Source organism: Pinus tabuliformis, chromosome J (assembly GCF_031772625.1).
Source record: "Pinus tabuliformis cultivar Carrire ecotype Pingquan chromosome J, CPIR1, whole genome shotgun sequence".
Classification (NCBI taxonomy): Eukaryota; Viridiplantae; Streptophyta; class Pinopsida; order Pinales; family Pinaceae; genus Pinus; species Pinus tabuliformis.
The window spans coordinates 941,133,533-941,158,687 of NC_142295.1; the positions used below are offsets into that span (position 1 = coordinate 941,133,533).

General features: G+C 33.2%; 1 long non-coding RNA gene across 1 annotated transcript; it reads right to left on the bottom strand.

The window, feature by feature from the left end:
- Nucleotides 1–309: 309 nt before the first annotated feature.
- LOC149229881 (uncharacterized) lies at nt 310–11,337 on the bottom strand. The gene is made up of 3 exons (XR_016247331.1): nt 10,972–11,337; nt 10,527–10,877; nt 310–560 (listed from the first exon to the last, which is right to left on the bottom strand). It is a non-coding gene; the product is annotated as an uncharacterized LOC149229881 (long non-coding RNA).
- Between the last annotated feature and the right edge of the window lie 13,818 nt (nt 11,338–25,155).

Consider the following 25,155-nt stretch of genomic DNA (forward strand, 5'->3'; position numbering starts at 1 on the left):
GACATGAAAGGAGTCGTGGGAGGTAACGATAGTGGGCAAGCTATGGTTCTAATATTATATAGGGCAGTCTGTTTTTCTCTGTCCAGCTGTTGTGACATGAAAGGAGTCGTGGGAGGTAACGATAGTGGGCAAGCTATAGTTCTATTAATATATAGGGCAGTATATGTTACTGGTTAGATTTTGTATTTGTATTTACCTCTGCATTAATGAAACTGTAGCTCAGAAATATCAATCACCACTATAGCTTATAACATACAGACATAAACTGTAGCTCAGAAATATCAATCACCATTATAGCTTATAACATACAGACATAATCTATGTTTTGTGCAGGCACCTCGTGGTCTTTTGACCGTTAATGACAGTGAGCAATAAGTGGAACCCTAAAGAGACACCATACAACAAATCCACAAAACCACGATTTGCAAATAGAAAGGCCACTGATACAGGCGTGTAAAGGAGTACCCTCTGCTGGAGATCGATTGGATAGGCCGATCGATCTTACTGGGCCTAGGATTTCAGCCTACAACTTCTTCATCCAAATGCAATTCCCAATTTTCCTGCAGATCACACGGTCCACACATCATTAGAAATAATCAGATCTTAATGTATTTCTTGTCTCTCATCAAACTGCAATATTTAGGACGAGACACCAATAACTATCGACAACCTTTAAAACTCCTTCATTCTTATATCGAGGCTCCATGCCACATAATAAAACGGATCTGAACATATTCTCTTAAAAAAAACAATTTGAACCCAATAAAAAGGACCTGGTCTACTTTGCTGAGAGCAGACCCCTGATATAGAGTAGAAGCAGATCTGGTGCGAATAGATATTGATCCACACGAATGAATTGGAGTTGCTAAGGCTGACAGATGGTATATAAAAACCATTTGATCAATTTTCTTAATATATACAGATGGTATATAAAAACCATTTGGTCAATTTTCTTAATATCCTGCATATATATTTAATGACAACAGTGGGGAGCTCTCATGTGGAAATCTTCTTGACTCTACATTCTGGATGCAGCTTGTTCCATTGTCTTTCTCTTTTATATTATGTCTATCTTTTATGACTACAACACAGAGATCTGTTGTAACTACAACTAGATTTGTACTATCTTATCATCTTTGTCGATGATATCACGAAGAGAGTATTACTAAATAGGTTTTCAGATTAAGGAGTTTTTCATGTATAATCAGCTATTTTCAAGTTCAAAATATTTTATGGAAAATTATGATGGTAAGATTATGAGATTTTGTATATCATGTGAAAATAGATTATAATCCAGATATAATAATATGGAAAGAAAAGATTAATTTATTATTTTAGATTATATCATTTTTAAAGAAAAGATTAATTTATTATTTTAGATTATATCATTTTTACTTAATTCACATTCGTGTCATCACATATTTAGTTATTAAATTTTTGTTAAGTAAAATTTTAGTTTTCATTTGGAGTATGTTTTTATTAGTGTTCAGCATTTGGTTTGAAAGATTCTCTCTACCTAATTAATTTTTTAGATTGATATTTGATTGAGATATTTGCTTAATCAAATAATTGTGTATTTAAGAAGTTTTGTTTAAAAATAATATTTTATGTATTTACATTTACACAATTATATAATTTTCCATAAATTTGTGTGCAATAATCTTTAGAAGAGTAAATTGTTTATTAATGTGTTTGTCTATTAGTCCTAATTGAAGTTGTTGCTACCCAAAAGAAGATGAGCCATAGTTTTGCGGAGAAAATAGTACTAATGGTTGATGTGAGTCTACATCAGTTAAAGTAGAAAGGAGGATTATCTCCATTGTTGCCTTATAGCAAGACAGTGTAAGAATTTAGATCAGTTAGTGTTGATTGGCCTAAATCAATGTTCAGTCTTCTATCTTCCTATCACCAAGCCTTGGAGAGGCTGGCACTCTGTGACAGTGAGATGATCGGGGATTGGGAAGATCTCTTATAATGTTGCCAATGTCTTTCCTTGAAAAACTTGTGCAACAAGCATTGTCGAGTTTCAGATCATGAGATGTAGTTTTCAACATTAACTTAAGATTTTATTTAACTGTGTTTCGGTCTTATAGAAATGGGATCAATTTTCTCTGCAAACTCTATGCCTCCACGTAGTGATGGCTTTGTTAAAATTGGAGAGTTTCCACTTCCTTATTATAGTGAACATGTGGAGGCAGGTAATTCCACTGGGAATGCGTATAGTTGAGAATATCCTGTCTCATACTATACGACCCATGTAGTTTATGGTTGACTGAGGCCATTTTGGCCACGCTTGGTTTTTCAAGGGTTACAAAGGTGAAATCGAAACCCAGCCTGATCGAGTGAAAATCATTCTAAAGCCAAGATGACAACTGTAATGGAAATTGATGTCTGGAGAGAGTTGGTGAGTTATTGGATAGAATTTTGTAATGAGGTCACAAGTATTTGGAAGAAGGTACAAAAGCTAGCATTCAGAAGGATGAAAAAAAAAGTTGCATACAATTGATCTCGGGGAAAGTAAAAGCTTGAAGAATCAAACATGTTTTTTTCTTGGTGGCATGCAATAGTGGAAGTAGCACATGCAATAGTGTTATCCAAAAGTTGGAAATGGATTTTTATGGCTTGGACTATGGAATTCCATAGTAAGACCTAACAATTGGATAACAAGTAGGGAAACGGTCTTGGGTCTTGTAGTGTTGTCTATGATGGTATTTGCTATAGTTCAGATTTAATAGAGGGGAATCTATATTTTTAGAGGAGAAGTTGAGATTGCAAGATTCTAGAATTAAAGATCCAATTGCAACATGAAAAAATCTCAAAGAAACTTGATTTTCAAGGTAAAGAAGAGTCTTAGCAAGAGATCTAATACAATTGTGGTAAAAAAAATTGGTAATCTAGGTAATGTTCAAGTTTATGTATTGGAATCAAAGTGAATGTACATATTGAGATTAGCGATTTCAATGTGGAGTTATTTTGTTAGAATTTGTCACTCTAAGAAATAACAGGTCAAACATGGATATCAAAGATAATCACTAAAAATAAGATGAAGATTGAACCAATATGCTAAAGTTGAAGATGAAGATCTGCTCAATATGTAAGTGTGAAATAAAATGGTATTCCTTTCATCTGTTACTAACTCTTATTGATGCATATACTACTGCAATTTTTTAAAGGTAAAAATCATTATTGATTCTACATAGTAAAGGTGTTGTAGTTCGAAGATTGTTCTAGCTATGAGATTTTTCTCCCTAAATTATTTGTAAAATGGTGCACTATAAGGCCTAATTGGTAGGTCCAAAGAAAATGTAAGACTAATATGGATACATCATCTATCTAGGCTACTTTCCTAGAGTGGATGGAGCCCATGTATCTTGGTAGATGGAAGTAAGTCCATAGGATGGCCAATTAATTAGCCTTCATGGTCAAATTGATGTTAGGCACTGGAGTACAATAGGTTCTTGATCAATTTTAGGTATCATTGGTACGATTTTTTTCCAACTGGTACGTGGTGATAATTCCTCAGATGAAGGGAGGAGCATGGATACATTTTGAGGTGAAAATGAATTGCATTGTTCTCATTTGAGAAACCAAGTGTTGGTTGCAGGAATAATATTTTGGAATGATAAGTTTGTAGTAAGGAGGCCAGAGAAGTCCTGGATATATTAAAGAGCATTGGAGTTTGGTACAAGAGTTGCACTTGATAATGCTTGTGGAAGCATTATTGAAACATATGACATTGATTATGGAAACAATGAAGAAGGATTTATAGGTTATTTGTTGGAACAGAAACAACAAAAGTCAAATGATGGACAAATAGAGGAAAATTTTTAAATGTTGTGTTGAAAAAAAGATGCTCATGACCATGATGTAAAGTAATTCACACATTGAAGTTATAGCAAGTTTATATGCTATTTTTGAATTGGTGGGATAGTCCTTGAAGTAGTTTGTACATTGTATCCCCATGAGTTGGAGCATGTATTATAGTTATATCTATGTAACTTGTAAAGGGCATATTGTTGTAAGACCTAGAGAGCAATGCACACCCCTTTATCATGTGTCCCTACTAACTAATGACTTTTCCTATTTTAGTTTAGTAGCCTATGCTAGGAAGTCTTTTAACACTTTGAAGAGTGGGCCACGCATTGGTTGTAGACTATGAGAGGTGAAGTTCTATATTTAGGGGGAGTTCATCAAAAATTTGAATGAACCATGTATGTAAAGGGACATCCCAGCTAACCAATGGTTTCAATAGTTAGGTACCCATGTGTTTTGGTGGATGGTTGTTTATTTATATGTACATCAATAGTTTGGTGATGTTTTCATGATTGAGGTATAGAGTAAAAGTGAAAGGTTGGACCAGAGGTAGAGTTTTCTAATTGGGAGGTTTTTCAGTTTGCGGTGGAGCATGTACCATGTTAAAGATGTAAATGAAGACCTCAGTTGATGTAGATTAAGATAAGTAATTTTTTAGGGGAAGTGTTAGACTATATAACTCCGACTTGTCTTAAGGGTGTGATCATATATTTAATTATTGAATTATTTTTCAACTAAAGGTAGTCTCTATGAGAAGGACTATGTTCCTATTAGTTAGGAGGTTATTGAAGTCTAGTTGGTTTGATCTATTCTCTCCAACTAGTTAGCTTCCTAGATTGGTGTTTGATTGAGATATTTGCTCAACCAAATAATTGTTCCTAAGAAAATTTTTCTAACTTGACACAACTTTTCCTAAATTTTCCTAACTTGACAGTGGGGAGCTTTCAAGTGGAACTTCTTAACTCTACATTCTGGATGCAGCTTGTTCCTTTGTCTTTGTCTTTTATATTATTTCTATCTACTATGTTTCCAACACAGAGATCTATTGTAATGACAACTAGATTTGTACTATCTTATCATCTTTATCGATGATATCATGAAGAGAGAAGTACTAAATTTTTTTAATATTAAGGAGTTTTTCATGTTTAATCAGCTATTTTCAAGTTCTATATATTTTCAAGTTCTAAAATATTTAATAAGATTAAGGAGTTTTTATTTTCGAGTTCTAATATATTTTATGGAAAATTATGATGTAAGTTTATGAGTTTTTTATACCATGTGAAGATAGATTATAATCAAGACATAATAATATGGAAACAAAAGATTAATTTATTATTTTAGATTTTATAATTTTTATTTAATTCACATTTTTGTCATCACATTTTAATTATTAAATTATTGGTCAAGTAAAATTTTAGTTTCTAGGAAGAGAATTTTATGTTCTAGGAAGAGTTTAGTTTCTATGAAGAGTATGTTCTTATTAGTGTAAAGTAGTTGGTTTGAAAGATTCTCTCTAGTTAATTAATTTTTTAGATTGATGTTTGATTGAGATATTTTCTTAACCAAATAATTGTGTATCTAATAAATCTTGTTTTAAAATAATATTTTATGTATTTATATTTACACAATTATGTAATTTTCCATAAATTTGTGTGCAATAATCTCTAGTATCTCATTTTAATGTGGTATCAGAGCATGGGAGGGAGGCCTTAGGACATGGAGAGCATAGTAAATTTTCTATTAATGTGTTTGTCCATTACTCGTAATTGAAGTCATTTCTACCAAAAAGTAGATGAGACATCATTCTATGGAGAAAATAGAATTAATGGTTGATGTGAGTCTGCATCAGTTAAAGTAGAAAGGCAAATTATCTCCATTTTTTCCTTACATTGGGAGAGTGTAAGAATTTAGAGGAGTTGGTTTTGATTGGCCTGAGTCAATGTTGAGTCCTCAGTCTTCCTATCACCAAGCCTTGGAGAGGCTGGCACTCTGTGGTATTGAGATGATTCGAGATTGGGAAGATCTTTTATAATGCTACCAATGTCTTTCCTTGAACAATTTGTGCATCAAGCATTGTCTAGTTTTGGATGACGTGATAAGTCTTCAATGTTAACTTAAGATTTTATTTGTCTATGTTTTGATCTTATAGAAATGGGACAGACTCTATGCCTTCACATAGCAACAACTTTGTTAAAAATGGAGAGTTCCCCCTTCCTTATTATGGTCAAGATGTGGAGGCGGGTAATTCTAATGGGAATGTTTCAAGTTTGTTTGAATATAGTTGAGCATATCCTATGTCTCATACTATACAACCCATGTAGTTTATGGTTGATAGAGGCCATTTAAGCCACATCTGCTTTGTCAAGGGTTACAAAGGTGAAATCAAAAGCCAACATGATGGATTGAAAATCATCTTAAAGCCAAGATGACAACTGCGATGGAAATTGATGTTTGGAGAGAGTTGGTGAGTTATTGGATAGAATTTTGTAACGAGGTGACAAGTATCTGGAAGAAGGTGCAAAATCTAGCATGTAGAAGGATGAGAAAAAAGTTGCATACAATTGATCTTGGGGAATGTAAATGCTTGAGGAATCAAGCATGTTTTCTTGTTGGTGGCATGAAATAGTGGAAGTAGCACATGCAACAGTGTTATCCAAAAGTTGGAAATGGATGTTTATAGTTTGGACTATGGAATTCCATAGTAAGACTTAACAATTGGATAACAAGTAGGGGAAGGGTCTTGGGTCTTATAATGTTGTCTATGATGGTATTTGGTATTGTTCAGATTTAATAGAGGGGAATCTACATCTTTAGAGGAAAAGTTGAGATTGAAAGATTCTAGAATTAAGGATCCAATTGCAACATGATAAAATCTCAAAGAAACCTCATTTTCAAGGTAAAGAAGAGTCGTGGCAAAAAATCTAATACAATTGTGGTAAAAAAAAAATTGGTAATCTAGGTAATGTTAAAGTTTATGTCTTGGAATCAAAGTGAATGTACATATTGAGATTAGCGATCTCAATGTGGAGTTGTTTTATTAGAATTTGTCACGCTAAGAAATAACAAGTCAAACATGGATTTCAAAGATAATCACTAAAACTAAGATAAAGATTGAACCACTATGCTAAAGTTGAAGATGAAGATGCTCAATATGTAAGTGTGAAATAAAATGGTATTCCTTTCATCTGTTACTAACTCTTGTTGATGCATGTACTACAACTACAATTTTTTTAGATGTAAAAATCATTCTTGAGTCTACATAGTATAAGGTGTTGCAGTTGGAAGGTTGTTCTAGCTATGAGTTTTTTCTCCCTAAACTATTTTTCGAATGGTGCACTATAAGGCCTGATTGGTAAGTGCAAAGAGAATGTAAGAATAATATGCTTACATCATGTATCTAGGCTACTTTCCTAGAGTGGATGGAACCCATGTATCTTGGTAGATAGAAATAAGTCCATAGGATGGCCAAATAATTAGTCTTCATGGTCATATTGATGCTAGGCATTGGAGTACAATAGGTTCTCGATCGATTTGAGGTATCACTGGTAAGATTTTTTTCCAACTAGTACATGATCATAATTCCTCGGATGAAGGGAGGAGCATGGATACTTTTTGATGTGAAAATGAACTGCATTGTTCTCATTTGAGAAACCAAGTGTTGGTTGCAGGAATAATATTTTGGAATGATAATTTTGTAGTAATGAGGTCAGAGAATTCTTAGATATATTAAAGAGATCATTCGAGTTTGGTACAAGAGTTGCACTTGAAAATGTTGCATTATGGAAACATATGACATTGGTTATGGAAACAATGAGGAAGGAAATATAGGATATTTGTTGGAACATAAATAACAAAAGTGAAATGATGGAAAAATAGAGGAAAAAGTTTGAATGGTGTGTTGAATAAAACATGCTCATGACCATGTTGTAAAGTGATTCACACATTGAAGTTATAGCATTTTTATATGATATTTTTGAATTGGTGGGATAACCCTTGAAGTAGTTTGTACGTTGTATCACCATGAGTTGGATAATGTATTATAGCTATATCTATGTAACTTGTAAAGGGCATATTGTTGTAAGACCTAGAGAAGAATGCACATCGCTTTATCATGTGTCCCTAGTAATGACTTTTCCTATTTTAGTTTAGTAGCCTATGTTCGGAAGTCCTTTAACACTTTGAAGAGTGGGCTATGTGTTGGTTCCAGAATATGAGAGGTGAAGTTTTACATTTAGGGGGAGTTTATCAAAAAGTTGAATGAACCATGTATGTCAAGGGACATCCTAGATAACCAATGGTTTCAACAGTTAGGTACACAATCATTCTGGTGGATGGTTGTTTATTTGTATGGACATCAATAGTTTGGTGATGTTTGCATGATTGAGGTATAGAGTAAATATGAAAGGTTGGACCAGATGTAGAGTTTGCTAATCAGGAGGCTTTTCAGTTTGTGGTGGAGCATGTACCATGGTAAAGATGTAGATGAAGACCTCAATTGTTGTAGATTAAGAAAAGTAATTCTTAAGGGGAAGTGTTAGACTATATAACTCCCACTTGTCTTATGGGTGTGCTCATATATTTATATTTTTTTTTTTTTTTTTTTTAACACTAGGACAATCGGTAACTGGTGAGAGTTATCCTGGGCAGGCCCAGGATCAAATCCAACTGGCTGGTGTGCTCATATATTTAACTATTGAATTATTTTTCAACTAAAGGTATAGTCTCTATGAGAAGGACCATGTTCCTATTAGTTAGGAGGTTATTGAGGTCTAGTTGGTTTGATCTATTCTCTCAAACTAGTTAGCTTCCTAGATTGGTGTTTGGTTGAGATATTTGTTCAACCAAATAAATGTTGCTAACAAAAATTTCCTAATTTGACACAACATTTTATCTATTTATATTTGTAAAATTACATTGTGGAATGGAGTGCTACAGAGATTTGTGTGCAATAATATCTACTCACCCATATTAACACTCAAAGCATGTATTGATGTCATATTGTAAATATATAGAGCATGTAACTAACCACCTCCACACCTAAATCTCTTTGACAACTCATTAGTGGATAATGACAATGCCTCATTAATAGATAGTCATGATTTTGTCTTTATTAGAGATAGTCATGATTTAGTTCCATGTTTAAAAATAGCTACATATATTTAAAATGACCAATCTTCATTTATTGCATTCCATTCTAAGCATCTAGGCCTTAGAAAAAGATAATGGTAGTTCCCTTTCTCAACTTAAATAAGTAATAAACATATTACAAAAATTCAGAATAAAAAATGTAAACTATATAATTCTCCAAAAATAAGAACCTTCTTTGTATCTTTATTTATCTAATTCATATTCAACCTCGTATCATATTTCCCTTTTTGTTAAGGTGTCTGGCGAGATCCGCTTGAAGATTACAAAAAAGATGGTTCAATAAATCAAGGGTAATTATCATTTTAGTATAAATATTGTGATAAAGATTTGAACGATTTAAGTTTTTACACTAATTCAAAATGGAAAGGAGGTGAATATGATCAAAAATTCAATGACTATATTTTATCATCTTAATTCTAGACCCAAAATCTCATCCTGTGAAAAAAAAAAAAAAGTATTTTCACTTAACAAAAAGATCATGTGAATTTTAACACAATGCTAAAGTAGCTGTGAATATAAGCCAGATGATGGAATAGAGAGTGGGTGAATATCCCGTGTCCGAAAAATAGCCGTTCGCCGATACTTCCAAAACCACGCCAAGAGAAACCCTTGTAAAAACGTCCTTAAAACCGCTTAATTCAGAGTATGGTAAAGTAGCTTCTGGATGGGAAACTATTCCTTTTATGGGTTTTGCAATGGCATTATCATTCAACGATAAACTATATATTAAAGAAAGAGGGAGTATGTAGATATGACACAATTGAATCCGAACGAATCAAAACGTTGAATTGAATCGTACCAGTCTCTACTAAGGTCGCTACTAATTTTTGTACTGTCTGTTTCATTCTCCAATTATTCAAACACTTCTGACAACCTTGAATGATCTATCACTAGATATTCACTTCCAACGACTCTTATTCGGATTATCAAGAAATCATTTCCGACAAATCTGTTATTTAGTATAGACGCATTATGCTCGAGCTTTTGTGGTCCTTGGATCTTGATTCTTGGTGTGGTATGTACTTATCAAAAGGCTAAACATTCTGTTAAAGGGTGTGGATGTTAAAAGTATACATATGAAACACCTACATCGTTAAAAAAACCATTCAGGAAGAGAAGCAGGTGCTTTTATACTTTGGCGAAAGAGATGTCGATGTAAAATTTTTATAACCTTAATAGAAAGCAGGCGTCCTACTATTTATCTACAAAAAAAACTGGAATTCTTACGGACTTTCGATTTTTAGCAATGCAAAAGGTGTGCATAAAAGGCGTCCTACTATTTATCTACAAAAAGGAGCTGGAATTCTTCCAAAACTTTAGATTTTTAGCAATGCAAAAGGTGTGCATAAAACCATGACTTCTCTTAGCCTCGGAGTTTTAGCAGAATAAATGGTTTTCATTTAAATATTTTTAATTTTTAAGATTATCTTATCACAAGAGCTAGACTACTTGTAAATAGATTTCAAATACCAAAATTCCGGAAACAGAAATTGATAATAAACTTACTTTCTTATTGCTTGTATCCACATTAAAATGTTATCACTGACCAGACTTTAAGAAATTACCTTGGCATTTACGGTGTGGTAAAGTCTGTTGTTGGAGGCAGATGAACGAGCACTCACAACTTCAAGCCCACCTTCTTCTAACGCCAATAGAATATACACAGTCTCATCTTCCAAAGTGTTAGTCTAGATCTGAACGCCCGAACCCACATAGTTTATTTTCTCTACAGGGCGTTCCCGATTCGACCCTCCATACAGCGGAGTTCTATTGCAAAATTTGTTGGAAGAAACATTTGCATTTCGATCAGAGTTAACCTTCATTTTCTCTCTTTGGGCTGAAATGTCTTCGATTTTTCGCTGTAGATGGCCAACGTAATTCACAGCTTCCAGTACTTGTTTTGACAGTGGTTTTCCCTGCACAACAGAACATCAAATTTCCAATCAATAAAACCATAGAGAATACTGTGGATATCTCGAAACCCTACATATTGAACATGAAAAAACATACCCGAAGATTTTCATTTGGTAGAAATGGATTACAATTACACGATACACATTAGACATCAAATTTGTTGGTGAGGTCGTTATTGCAAGAAATGGTGAATGCGATGAAGCAGGACCTTTAATTAAGCCTTAATCAGCATTTGAAAATTACGAAAACTTTGCCAACAATTTGCAGACCAGCGAGTGGGTCCGCGATATTCTGCAACAAGATTAGTATTCGATCACTCCCCCTTTCCAGCTAAGTACAAATCCCGAATCGTATCCTGATGAACAACCGAGGATCACATTAACACCTAAAGAAATGAGTTGGATCTGTTATCAGATTGAAAAATGTCTTCCACCAAACGAAACAAAAGCCTGTGGAAGATCATGTAGGAAGATCCCAAGCCATTTTTAATAAGGAATATTATAAGCAATAATGAAATTATGGAGGGCAAACATCCAATCGCAATATATTTTTATTTTAGAAGTACGAAAAATGTAACCAACCAAGCCTACAGGAAACGCAGCATCCAGTTAAGGAAATCGTGCGTAAAGATAATTCTCTTTTTTGATTGGTGGGTTCTTTGCGGGACCATTTTAGCGGCAGCACGATAACTGGGTATGCGTTTCCCAAGACACATATAAAATGTTCTATATTCTCCAATTATTTTTAACGTGTTTAAGGTTAGGTAGTGTTGTCTTCCATGTGCACCGATGCCATATTTTATTTTTTCATAATATTTTATATACATAATATTTTCACGTTAATGCAACCTCTTAATTCAAACACGTTTCAATAAAGTATAAATATAATGATTCACATTTTCAATTATTTTTCTACGTATTTAAAGTTAAGAAGTTTCCGAATTGTATCAAGTTGACCCATGCCTTTTTCTTTCGTCGTTGACAAGAGTATTTTCACCTGCATAATACGATTAACAATTGGTATTCCGCGTACTGGATCATGTTTGGTCCAGCTCTCGATGGGTTTATTGTTTCGTGTTATTTTTCACATTTATTGAATTTTTTATTTTCACTTATATTAATCTAGATTCATTTTAATTCCAGATTTATCAAGCTATGAGAGGGATCAAATCTCTCAAGGTGCAAATCTCCTTTCTGAGTGCAAAATTTGAGGAAAGGTTTTCCCTTCGAGAGATTTGATCCCTCTCGGAGTTTGATAGATCCGGAGTTGAGATGGATGTAGGTTGGTTTTAGTCGTGTGCTACCAAAGAAAATATGATTAATTCTATCAAAAATATGTAAAATCATCTAATATTATTGTAATCATTCTAAATATGCTAAATATGTCATAGATTAATTTGGTCATTTTAATTTTAAATTTTATTAGTTACCTCAGTGGGTTGAATGATAAACATTGTGAATAATTTTAATTATGAAAAATGATCAAATAAAAATTTTCAATGTAAAGTGACAATGTAATAGTGTTGAATGATAGAAAATGTGAATAATAAGAATATCGTAAATTACAAATAGTCTCGTTGTGATTAATCTCAAACTATTTTCTTCTATTATTCTTATTGTCACCCTTGTTACCTTTGTGTCTTTTCATATCAATTCTATGAAAAGACAGGTTAAATCGTAAACCATTTAACTCGCTGGAGATATTGTAGTAAACATCATACCTTGTCTCTCTGCTCTCCAATATTAATAGGCTTAATTACTATAACACAAAAATCAATGTACATTGTAAATAATTTTGTATGCTTACACTAAAATCAATGCACAATATTAATCCAATCACTTTAAAATAATGTACCATCATACATCCAATTACCTCAAATGAGAAAAATCAACATCTACATTGACATCAATGTATCTGATGCAAAAAATCTAAAACAACATTTACACTATAATCAATGCAAACAACCAAATATGATTAGAAATCATCATTTACACTCAAATAAATACATCTAGTGTAAAAAACAACATTTACACTAAAATCAATGCAAGCAATCAAATATGATTAGAAATCATCATTTACACTCAAATAAATACATCTAGTACAACTAGGAAAATAAGTTTATAAACCAATATCTACACTGAAATCAATGCATCTAGTGCAAGTAAGAAAATAGGATTATAAACCAACATCTACCTTAAAATCAATGCATCTAGTGCAAGTAATCAAATATGATTAGAAATCACCATCTATATTGAAATCAATACATTTACTGCAAGCAATAAAATAGGATTAGGAACTATCTACATTGAAAACAATGCATCTAGTGCAAGCAATCAAATATTATTAGAAATCAACATCTACATTGAAATCAATGCATCAAGTGCAAGCAATCAAGGAGGATTAGAAATCACCATCTACATTGAAATCAATGCATTTAGTGAAAGCAATAAAATAGGATTAGAAATCATCTACATTGAAATCAATGCATCTAGTGCAAGCAATCAAATATCATTAGAAATCAACATCTACACTAAAATCAATGCATCTAGTGCAAGCAATGAAATATGATTAGAAATCACCATCTAAACTAAAATCAATGCATCTAGTGCAATAAATATTCTTCCCTCTCTCCCCCCTCCATCTATATCTATATCTCCCTCCATCTATCCTTCTTTGTCTCTCTATCTCAACCCCCCAAACACACCTGCTCTCTCACTCCATATCTATCAATCTCTCTGTCCCTCCCTCTCTCTCTCCATCTATCTCTTCTTCCCTCTCTTCACTTTTCATCTATATATATATCTCCCTTTGTCTCTCTATATCACCCCCAAAACATACACTCTCTTTCTCAAATATATCTATCTATTCCTCCCTCCTCCTCTCCCTCTCTCTCTCTCTCTCTTCCCCTTCTCTCCCTCTCCCCTTCTTCTATCTCTCTTCCCTTTTGTTGTCCTATCTCCCCCTCTCTCCATCTTCCTTATCACTCTCTCTTTCTCTCCACCTTTATCTCGCTAATTCTTTCTTCTTACCTCCCTCTCTCCCCCTCCAACTCCATCTCTCTTTACCTCCCTCTCTCTTTCTCTCTTTCTCTCTCTTTCTCTCTCTCTCTCTCTCTCCAACTTTGTTACTATATCCTTCCCTCTCTCCTCTCTCCTTCTCTCCCCCATTCTCTCCATCCCTCCTTCTTTGTATCTTCATCTCTCCCCCAAACATACACACTCTCTCTCCATCTCACCCTCTCTCTCTCCAGTTCTCACTCTATGTATTTCTTCTTCCCTCCCTCTCTCAAGTTTGCTCTCTCGTACTTCCTCTCTCTTCCCCCATCACTCTCCTCCTCTCTCTCAAGTCTTCTCTCTCTCTCTCTCTCTCTCTCTCTGCCCTCTGATCCCCTCTCTCTCCAATCCTTTCTCTTCCCCCATCTCTCTCTCTCTCTCTCTCTCTCTCTCTCTCTCTATGTCACTATCTCCCTCCCTCTCCTTCTCTCCCCCTTGTCTCTATCTCTCTTTCTTCGTCTCTATATCTCACCCCTAAACATACACACTCTCTCTCGATCTCTCCTTTGCAACTCCCTCTCTCTCCACTTCTCACTATATGTGTATCTCTTCTTCCTTCTCTCTCTCCTCCTCTCTTGCAAGTCCTCTCTCTCCCTTTCTCTCCTACCTTCCTCTCTCTTCCCCATCCCTCTCTCTCTCTTCCATCCAATCCTCTCACTATCTCCCTCCCTCTCTCCTTCTCTCTCTCTACCCTCCATTCCTCTCACTGTTTCCATTCCTCTCTCCTTCTCTCTCTCCCCACTCCATATTTGTGTCTCCCCCTCCCTCTCCCTCTCTTACCCTTCTCTACCTCTCACACTCATCTCCCTCTCTCTCTCTCTCTCTTCATTCCTCCTCTCCCCTTTCCTTAAGTCTATCTCCATTTATCCCTTGTCACCCCCGTATCTCTCCACCTCTATCACTCTATGTCTTTGTTCTTCCCTCTCATATGTATCTAGAGTTAATAAATATTATGATATATTAATATATATTATAATATAACAAATTTAATATTGTATTAATCTAAATTTGTTAAATTTAATAATATTAATATGAATATTTGATTTAATAATAATATTAATATTAGGGTTAATAATGTTTTTTTTGCATGGTATTACTAATAATTTGGACCATGGTATTTGGCCCATAGGCTTCACCTAAATAAAATCTCCTTTTTGAGTGTTAAAAGTATAAAGAGGTTTATGGAGTAAATATAAAAAGAGGTTTTATTTTTTATTTTTATTTATTTCTCATATCTCTTTTATTTACCATGGTATTTGGTCCATAGGCTTGAAATATAATTAGATGTTGATTTCTAATCCTATTTGATATATTTTCATTTATTTATCATACCTTGTTTATATTTATTTATTTACCATACCTCTTTTATAAATATGGTATTTGACAGATGGTATTTGGCCCATGGTATTATTAATTATTTTTCCCATGATATTTGGGTCATAGGGTTCATCTAAATAAAACACATTTTTTTAATTTTTGTAAATATAAAAAGGTTTATGAAATAAATCTAAAAGGAGGTTTTATTTATTTCCCATACCCCTAGTTTATTTATATTTTTATTTATTTACTATACAAATATAAAAAAGTTTTATTTATTTACCATACCTCTAGTTTATTTATATTTTTATTTATTTACCATACATTTTTTTTAGTGTTCTTAAACCTCTTTATATTTGTTTACATATTTACGTTTCTATGTGAGATCTACCCCCATACTGGGTTTACATTTAAGCTTACCTTGTTTACACTTACATTTAGGTTTACATGTTTACATTTAGTAGTTTACATTTAATTTACTTTAACATTTACTTTTACTTTATGTTTACGTTTACATTTACATTTTTATGTGAGATCTAACCCCATACTGGGTTGTTTACATATACATTTACATTTACATTTTTATGTGAGATCTACCCCCATGGTCGTTTACATTTACATTTACGTTTACATTTTTATGTGAGATCTACCCCATACTGGGCACTTTTATGTGAGATCTACCCCCATACTGCGTTGTTTACATTTACGTTTAGGTTTTTATGAGAGATCTACCCCATACTGTGCTACAATTAACAATTGGCACTCCATGTATTGGATCATGTTTGGTCTATCTCTTTGAGAGGTTTATTAGTCTGTGCTATTTTTCACAATGTGAGATCTACCCAATACTATGCTACGATTAACAATTGGTACAAGGTTTATTAGTCGGTGCTATTTTTCACAATGTGAGAACTACCCCATACTGTGCTACGATTAACAATTGGTACTCCACTTATTGGATCATGTTTGGTCTATCTCTTTGAGAAGTTTATTAGTCCGTGCTATTTTTCACGTCTATTATTTCGATATTTTTTTAGTTTATTACAATTTTAATCAAAGTTTGTAGAAAAATGTTTAATATTTTTATTTTGTAAATTCAAAAATTATTCTTTGGTAATTTTAATTGGTGAGTGAGCTCTTATGGGACATAATTCCCCTAGTGAAGTTGTTTTATTTTTTAGTATTTGTCAGTGCGTGAAAAATAATTTTAAAATCGGAAAAGGGAAAATTTTGTGTGGTCATTCCGTCTGTTAATTTTAAAATCGGAAAAGGGCAAATTTTATGAGTGGTCATTCCATCTGTGAGTGCTCTGACACTGTTATGCTATTGCATTGTCCAATGATGCCAGAACTAATGTAGTTGTAGGTCCTTTACAGGGGATAAATGAATGTCCAAGTCATTGTATGGAATGTCGGGCGAGGGAGTAGTGGGCAAGGATGGGGGTGTTACTGATTGAGAATTAATTATGTTTCCTTATGCAAAACATTTACTGTGTAGGTGTTATGCAACCAACTCACAAAATAGAAGAAGATATAGATCAACAACTTCAAAATTAGCCTCTTCAAGGGTTCAACCTCCTTTACATTAAACAAATGAACAATTCTTTGATCATTCAAATGAAAAAATCCAATTTCTATATATAGGAGTCTAAGGGGTCACAATATAATCAGAGTCAACAAAATAATAATAATGTAAGGGCACAATAACAATACTGGGCTTCTATGGGGCACAGTAATAACAATATGGGGACTACATGGACACAACAATAACAATAAGGGGGCTACGCTGACAATAACAATGAAGGAATACACTAGTATTATAGGGATCTAACATGCCCCTCTCCTTCAAGAAAGTGTTGTCCTCAACACTTGAGTAGTTTTGGATGCTTCTGTATAAAATTATTATCCTCCCATGTGGGGATCTTCAACAGGTAAGTTCTTCCACTTGATGAGATACTTTTAAATTGATCGATTTCGTAGCTGTCGCATTCTTGTTTCCGTGACTACTTCAGATTTCGATATGATTTTTCCTTCCTCGTCAAGTTTTGGACATATTGTTTGAACTGAGGGCTTGTCACCTACAATATTTTTTAAGCATGAAACATGTAAAATTCAGTGCAGTCGGGAAGATGCAGGAAGCTCCAATTTCTATGCCATAGTACCAATCTTTTTCAACACCCTGTAAGGACCATAATACTTTGGTGATAATTTATTATCCTTCTTAGCTTGCTTGAGGGATATTTGTTTGTATGGTTGTAGCCGTAAAAATAACCAGTCACCTACATCAAAAATTATTTCATTGTGATGTTGATATGCCTATTGTTTCATTCTATTCTATGCCAAAGTGAGGTTATCAAAGAGTTGGATAACTTGTTGTTGATGCTCAAGGTGTTCTTCCATTGCTTGAACCTTAGAATGATTGTCTAAGGCTTTTTTGAGATATTGAGAAATATATGATTTCGATGTTTGAACCTCTAGTGAACATAGTTATGAAATTACGCCCTGTTGTTATTTCTTTAGAAGCTTTGTCATGCCATTAGTGCCAATTACCTTTCTTGGTTTTCCTGTGATACCCCTTAATTCAACTTCCTATCCTTCCCAAAAAAATTTCAAGAAAAGTTCTTGAAAATTAAAAGCTATCGTACACAAAGACTGTAACCATTGGACTCCTAGTACAACATCAACACCAATCATTGGAATGGAAATCATTGGACTATTCAATACATATTCTCCCATGGATAAATTGATATTATAGCACTTTTAAGATAAATTTATGATTCCTCCATTTGCAACTATCACTTGATACTCTAGTGTTGGATATAGGAAGCAATTCATTTCCTTGGCTATCTTATAATGAATAAAATTATGGGTACTACCTAAATCAATCAACATTATTACCTTTTTCTTCTTGCTATGTCCCTCTATCTTGAGTGTTTGAGGAGTGGTAAATCTTGCCAATGCATTACGAAATATGTTCAGATTCATTTCTTCTTTCTCTGGGGTTTCTTCCTAGTGTATATGTTCTTCTTTTGATGTTTCTTGTTCCTTTTCTTCCTCCTCTTCCCAATCTATGTAAATTAATTTCTTCTCAGCACACTTATGACCTTTAGTGTATTTTATATCACAACTATACAAAGCCCTTTTTCTCTTTTTTCTTCCAATTGTTGTGTTGTCAACGTTTTAGGTTTTGGAATGCTAGGAGCAACAACACTTCCATCTTTATAGTTGTGAGTGGTAGGCTTTCTTGTTGCCATAATTTTTCTTTCAATTTTTCTTGTCGACATGAATGCCTTCTCTAATGAATCAGGTTCCCAAAGGAAAACCTCATGTTTTATGTTATCCTTTAAAGTCCCTATGAAGACATCAATCATATGCTCCTCTAGAATATCATTTACCCTTATAGTCAATTTTTGGAAGTCCTCAATATGTTCTACCATTGAAACTATTTGTTTGAGATTTATCAATTGGATAAAGAAGGTGTTGCTCTTTGTATCCTCATAATGTGATATCATTTACTCTATAAACATTGACCAAGTGACAAGTGGTTTATGAGAACAAAGCCATTGATACCATACAAACTGATTGGATTCTAAATATAAAATTGCAATGCATACATTTTGTGTGTGTTGCACATTACAGAGATCGAAATATTGCTTCATCTATAGTATTCATGTTACCAGATCCTTGCCATCAAACTTCCTCATATCAATGTTTGGAATATGGTGGGTATTAAATCCAAAATTAGAGCTTATGGAATCATGATTAACATTAGTCTTTTTCTCATCATGATTTTCATCTAATACATTTTCTTCATTAGGAAGCATTTCTTATAGAAACTTTTTCAAACCTTCCATGTTTATTTTTAAAGCATTCTTCAATTCTTCCATGTTGCAGTTCATTTTTTCATCTATATCATCAATCTTAGCTTCCATACCATTCTTTTAACCATCTACCTTAGCTTCCATTTCATTTTTGGTTACTCTCTGCAAGAGAGAAATTTGTTATACTTGGTCACTTAATTTTGATATATCATGTTGCATTTCTTCCTCTTATTCATGCGTCATAGTAGAGCTTTCTAGTTGCTTACTAGGTATTTCCATTTTCTTGCTTCAAGTAATTTTGAAATTAAACAATGATATTTATGCTTCACTATGCCATTTGAATCACTTCAAACTAATTTTTCAAACAAAAGTTATGCAATTTAAAAAAAAATACTTTTCTTTCTTTTAGGAGCTCGAACTTGAGTCCTCTTTCTCACCCCACAAGTCTTATCGATATTGCATTCTTCAAGAAAGAGTTATGTCAAATCTCCCACGATGACCTGATTATGGACTGGTTTAGTAGAATGAAATTGTACATGATGCCACATGTTACAGTTTCAACCTTCGGCCCTAAAATTTCTACCAAAAAAATACAGTCTATGCACTTTCAGTAACTTTTTACAAAATTCAAAACCTATGTCTGAAACAAAAGTTATGACGATTTTCCCTAAGTCACCTGTTTGAGACAGAATTTTGGAGCCCGATAAAACCTTAAATTCCTCAAAGCATATCTCAAAAAATATAGTGAGCCATCGTTTGAAATGTTTACATGAAGTTTTTTGTGATTTTTTCTCCACGTGGTAAAACTTTTAGCTTCTAAAGTATCATAGAAAAAATGTTATGACGATTTTCCCTAGGTCAATATTTTGAGACAGAATTCTAGAGCTATCAAAAATCCTAAATTCCTCAGAGTATATCTTCGAAAATATAGAAAACCAAGATCTGAAATATTTACACGAAGTTCTTTGAGATTTTGGCTTCATGTGGTAAAAATTTAAGCTTCTGAAGCCTCATAGAAAAAGAGTTGTAGTGAAAATTCGAAGATGACCTATTTGAAGAAGCGAGACCCTAGAATTCAAAGCTCTAATACCAAATGTTATGCAACCAACTCACAAAATAAAAAAAGAGATAGATAAATGACTTCAAAATTATCCTCTTTGAGGGGTAAGTCTCCTTTACATTACACAAATTAATAATTCTTGGATCATTCAAATGACAAAACCTCCTTTCTATATATAGGAGTTGAAGGGGTCACAATATAATCAGAGCCGACATAACAATAATGATGTAAGGGCACAACAATAATAATAGTGGGCTTCTATGGGGCACAATAATAAGAATATGGGGACTACATGGGAAGAACAATAACAATAAGGGAGCTACATTGAAAATAACAATGAGGGAATACACTAATATTATAGGGACCCAACGGTGGAGGAAGCATCCACTCTATACATTGTATTTCTTCTCACCATCATTGATGATGATTTGTTGTTCTCTTAATTTCTTCACACATTCATCAACATTAAGACAAATCTACAAAATCCAATTACAATTAGAGCAATGTGGAAGTAATGAGCTATTCTTCGACTTAAATTCTATGATTTACAATTCTTCTTGGTTACATTCTCTTACTAAGAGATGACAAAGAATGAAAATGAAAAGTGGAACAGAGATTCCTCTTCTCAATATTCAAAATAACTAAATATATTACATTGTAAACATCAATAATAAATGACTGAAGTAGAGCTCAGCATCTATGGAGAATAACTGAAGTAAAATTGAATTGTCTATGACACCTAGCAGATAAAAGAATCAAATGTGATGACACCTAACAGAAAGTGAGATTAATATCTCAACATCCCCTCCTAATATCAATTGTTACATGTAGAGACGCTTACAATGCCTAATTGTTCTCTTTGAAATTCAAATATATTCTTGGCCAATGGCTTTGTGAAGATATATGTAAGCTGGTCTTTCGAACCACAAAAAGAAAGTACTTTGTCCCCATAATTGACAAGCTCACAGATGAAATGAAAACATGTGTCAATGTGCTTGCTCTTTTTGTGGAAAACATGAATTTTTGATAAAGAAATTGTTGAACTATTATCACAGTAAATTGGAGTTGGCTCCTTTTGAACATTTGATAGATATTTCAATAATCTTCTGAACCACACTGCTTGACAAGTTGTTGAATTTGTTGCTACATATTTTACATCTGCGGAAGATATTGAAATTATTGATTGTTTCTTGGATGCCCATGAAATCAGATTGGTTCCAAGATGAAAAGCATACCATGAGGTGCTTTTGCGATCATCTAAAATCCTTGCGTAATTTTTGTTTATATAACCTGAAAGTGAACAATTATCAGAATGTGTATAAAACAAACCATAGTCTATGATCTGTGTAATATACCTTAATATCCTTTTTGCAACCTTCTAATGGGAAATATTAAGTGACTACATAAACCTGGAGACAAAACTTACTGCAAACATGATATCAAGTCTAGTTTTTCATTTTGAACTTTTGGTTTATGTTAGTGGCATATTTTTGTTTACCAACAAAAATGCCATTAGCAGATTGGTGAATTTCAATGCCCAATAAGTATTTCATGACCCCTAGATCTGTCATATCAAACTTTGTTTGCATTGTTGATTTGAAGTCTTATAACATCATATTTCCATTATAAAGAAGATCATCTACATAAAGGCATACAATACGAATTTTACCTTCATGAGCTTTGGTATACAAAATTGGCTCATGGTTTCCTCTACAAAAACCACTTTTGATTAGATAGGTGTCGATGTGATTGTACCAATCTCTTGAGATTGCTTCAAACCATACAAATCCTTCTTCAATATGTATACCTTATGCTCCTATCCTAAAAGTTCAAAACCAAGAGGCTTCTCTACATAAAATATTTCCTGCAATATACCACTTAGGAAGGTAGATTTTACATCAAGCTTATAGGAATTCCATTTGTGTTGAGTTGTTGTGGATAAAATGGCTCTGACAGTGTCTAACCTTGCTATTGGAGAAAAGGTTTCACCATAGTCAACACCAATTTTTTGTGAGAATCTTTTGGAAGCCAACCTTACCTTATGTTTCTCAATCTCTCCTTTTTCATTAAGTTTGGTCTTATATACCCATTTTACACCAATTCTATTTTTGTCTCTTTGGAGATCAACTAATTCCCAAGTCTGGTTCTTCTCTATGGAAGAAATTTCTTGGTTCATTACATCAACCTAATGCTTTTCTTTAACTTCTTCTTGAAAATGGGTTGGTTGAGATGCAATAAATACAAACATATTATGCTGGTCAAACTCATGCTCTTGCTCATATATTTCTCTGAATATTCTTATTTTCTAACTTTCTTTTGAAGATGTTGAGTCACTGGTGGATTCACTGCTTGAAGATGTACCATTTTCAGAATGGTATGGCTCTTCTTCAACCTACAATATTGGTGGTAGTGGTGGATACAAAGATTGATTTGAAGCTTCATCAACATGATCAGGCCATGATTTATTTTCGAAAAAAATTGCATCTCTTCTTAAAAGAAACTTCTTGGTAACTAGAGTGTAAAGTCTATATGCCTTTGGCTGCTCACTATAGCCTAAGAAAATACATATTTCACTCCTATCATCAAGATTCTTTCTTAGCTTCTAAGGAACATGTGAAAATGCTACTGATCCAAAAATTCTAAAGTGAGATACATTTACCTTTTCACCATCCCATGCTTCTTGAGGTACTATATCTTAGAGACTAGTTGTTGAAGATTTGTTGAGAACATACATTGTTGTCAAAACTTCTTCAATGACCAAGGATCCCAAGCCATATCCTAATCAACCACCAAGGATCGCACTAACACCTAAAGAAATGAGTTGTATTTGTTATCAAACTAAAAAATGTTTTCCACCAAATGAAACAAAAGCCTGTGGAAAATCATATAAAAAGATCCCAAGCCATTTTTAATAAGGAATATTATAAGCAATAAGTAAATTATGGAGGGAAAACATCCAACCACAATATATTTTTTATTTTGGAAGTAGGGAAAATGTAAAGCCACCAAACTGACCCCAGAGAAAACATACAGTGAAAGAAATCTAGCGTAAAAATAAATCTCCTTTTTTCTTGAAAGATAGTGGGCATAAAAATAAGTTTGATAGGTTCTTTGCAGGACCATTTTAGTGGTAGCATGATAACTTTGTATGTTTCTCCCTAGACACATAAAAAATGTTCTATATTCTTCAATTATTTTTAATCGGTTTAAGGTTAGGTAGAGTTGTCTTCCATGTGCACCATATTTTTTTTCCATAATATTTTATGTACATAATAATTTCACGTGCATAATGCAATCTATTAGTTCAAATGAATCTGAGGTATATATACATTGTCAATTATTTTTCTATGTATTTAAAGTTATGAAGTTTCTAAATTGTATCCAAGTTGACCCATGCCTTTTTCTTTCCTCATTAAAAGAGTATTTTCACCTGCATAATACAATTAAGAATTGGTACTCCATGTATCTCGATTATGTTTGGTCCAGCTCTTGAGAGGTTTATTATTCCGTGCAACTATAGAAACCATCTCACATTCATTGAATTTCAATATCTTTTGAGTTTATTGCAATCTTAACCAAAATTTGTAGAAAATTCTTAATATTCCTATTTTTTTGTAAATTTAAAAATAAATTTCTAGTTTTCTATTGGATGATTGAACTCTTATGGGACATAATTTTCCCAATGAAGACTTTTTAGTTTTGGTATTTTTCAGTGGTCGATAAATAATTTTAAAATCGGAAAAAGACTAATTTTGTGTGTGTCCATTCCATCGGTGAGTGCTCTAACAATGACATGGTTATGACTGCACTATCCAATGATGCCAGAATTGAAACGGTTGCAGTTCCTTTACATAGATACTAAACAGATCTCCAAGTAACTGTGTTGAGTGCGGGGGCAAGGGGAGGGTGTGGGGATGGAGGCAGTGTTGATTGAGAATGAATTATGTTTCCTTGTGCAAAGATTTTACTATGTGGAGGAAGCTTCCACACTCTGTACAATGTATTTTTCTGCATCATCATTGTGATGACAATTTGTTGTTCTCTTAATTTCTTCACACGTTCATCATAATTATAACCTTCTACAAAATCCAATTGCAATTAAAGCAATGTGGAAGTGATGAACCATTCTCTAGACCTAAATTCTCTTGTTTACAATTCTTCTTTCTTACATTCTCTGACTAAGAGAATCATTTTGGTGCATATAGAAAACATACACCGTGCTTCCCACCAGAGCAATTTTGAATTTGTATGAAACTATATCAAAATGTAATAGCCTACAAACAAAGAAATGATCTAGATGTTTATTTATTAAAAAAAGATACATGAAACTTAAAAATGAGTTACTTTTACATAAAAGTTAAAAATTAGTTTTAGACATACTAAGTTCCATAAATATGTAGGTGCGGTCCTGTATAGAAAATTAATTTTCTTGATCCATTTATAGTGATAGGAACTAAACAAATCTAATTCAATTCACATTTCAATTTGTTACGTCATGGTCCTCAAAATATGTTATGCGAGCTTCTAGGACCTCTGGATGAAGGGATCGCAGGCTTCTTCACCTGGAGCACCTCTAACTTTGAAAGCTTATGCTCTTAAGATATTCTCACAACATGCTCCATTGTACTAATAAGAATGTACAAATTATAGTCAAGCAATTTAAATTTTAACACATTTTTACATGAAAAAACCAAACATATAACCGCACAGTTAATATCTAGAGAGAATATCTCCTTAGTTGATATTTTGGTTGCTTGGATAATTAAATTGAAAACTGATAATAATAAATTAAGCCTAGTATTTAAAAGTCTTAAAACTTGATAATAAAAATAAAAAGAAATATACAAGTAGCCTCAAAAGTGATATACTTTGTTGATTAATTTAACATAGTTTGGAAACTCTAATATATAGTAGAATTAAAATGTTCAAACCACTATCCTTGCCAAAAAGATCTTGGTCACTTTCAGTTTGGTATCTTCCCAGTTATTTCGATGGGTCCCTGCCTTTTACAGAACATAGAATTCCTATAA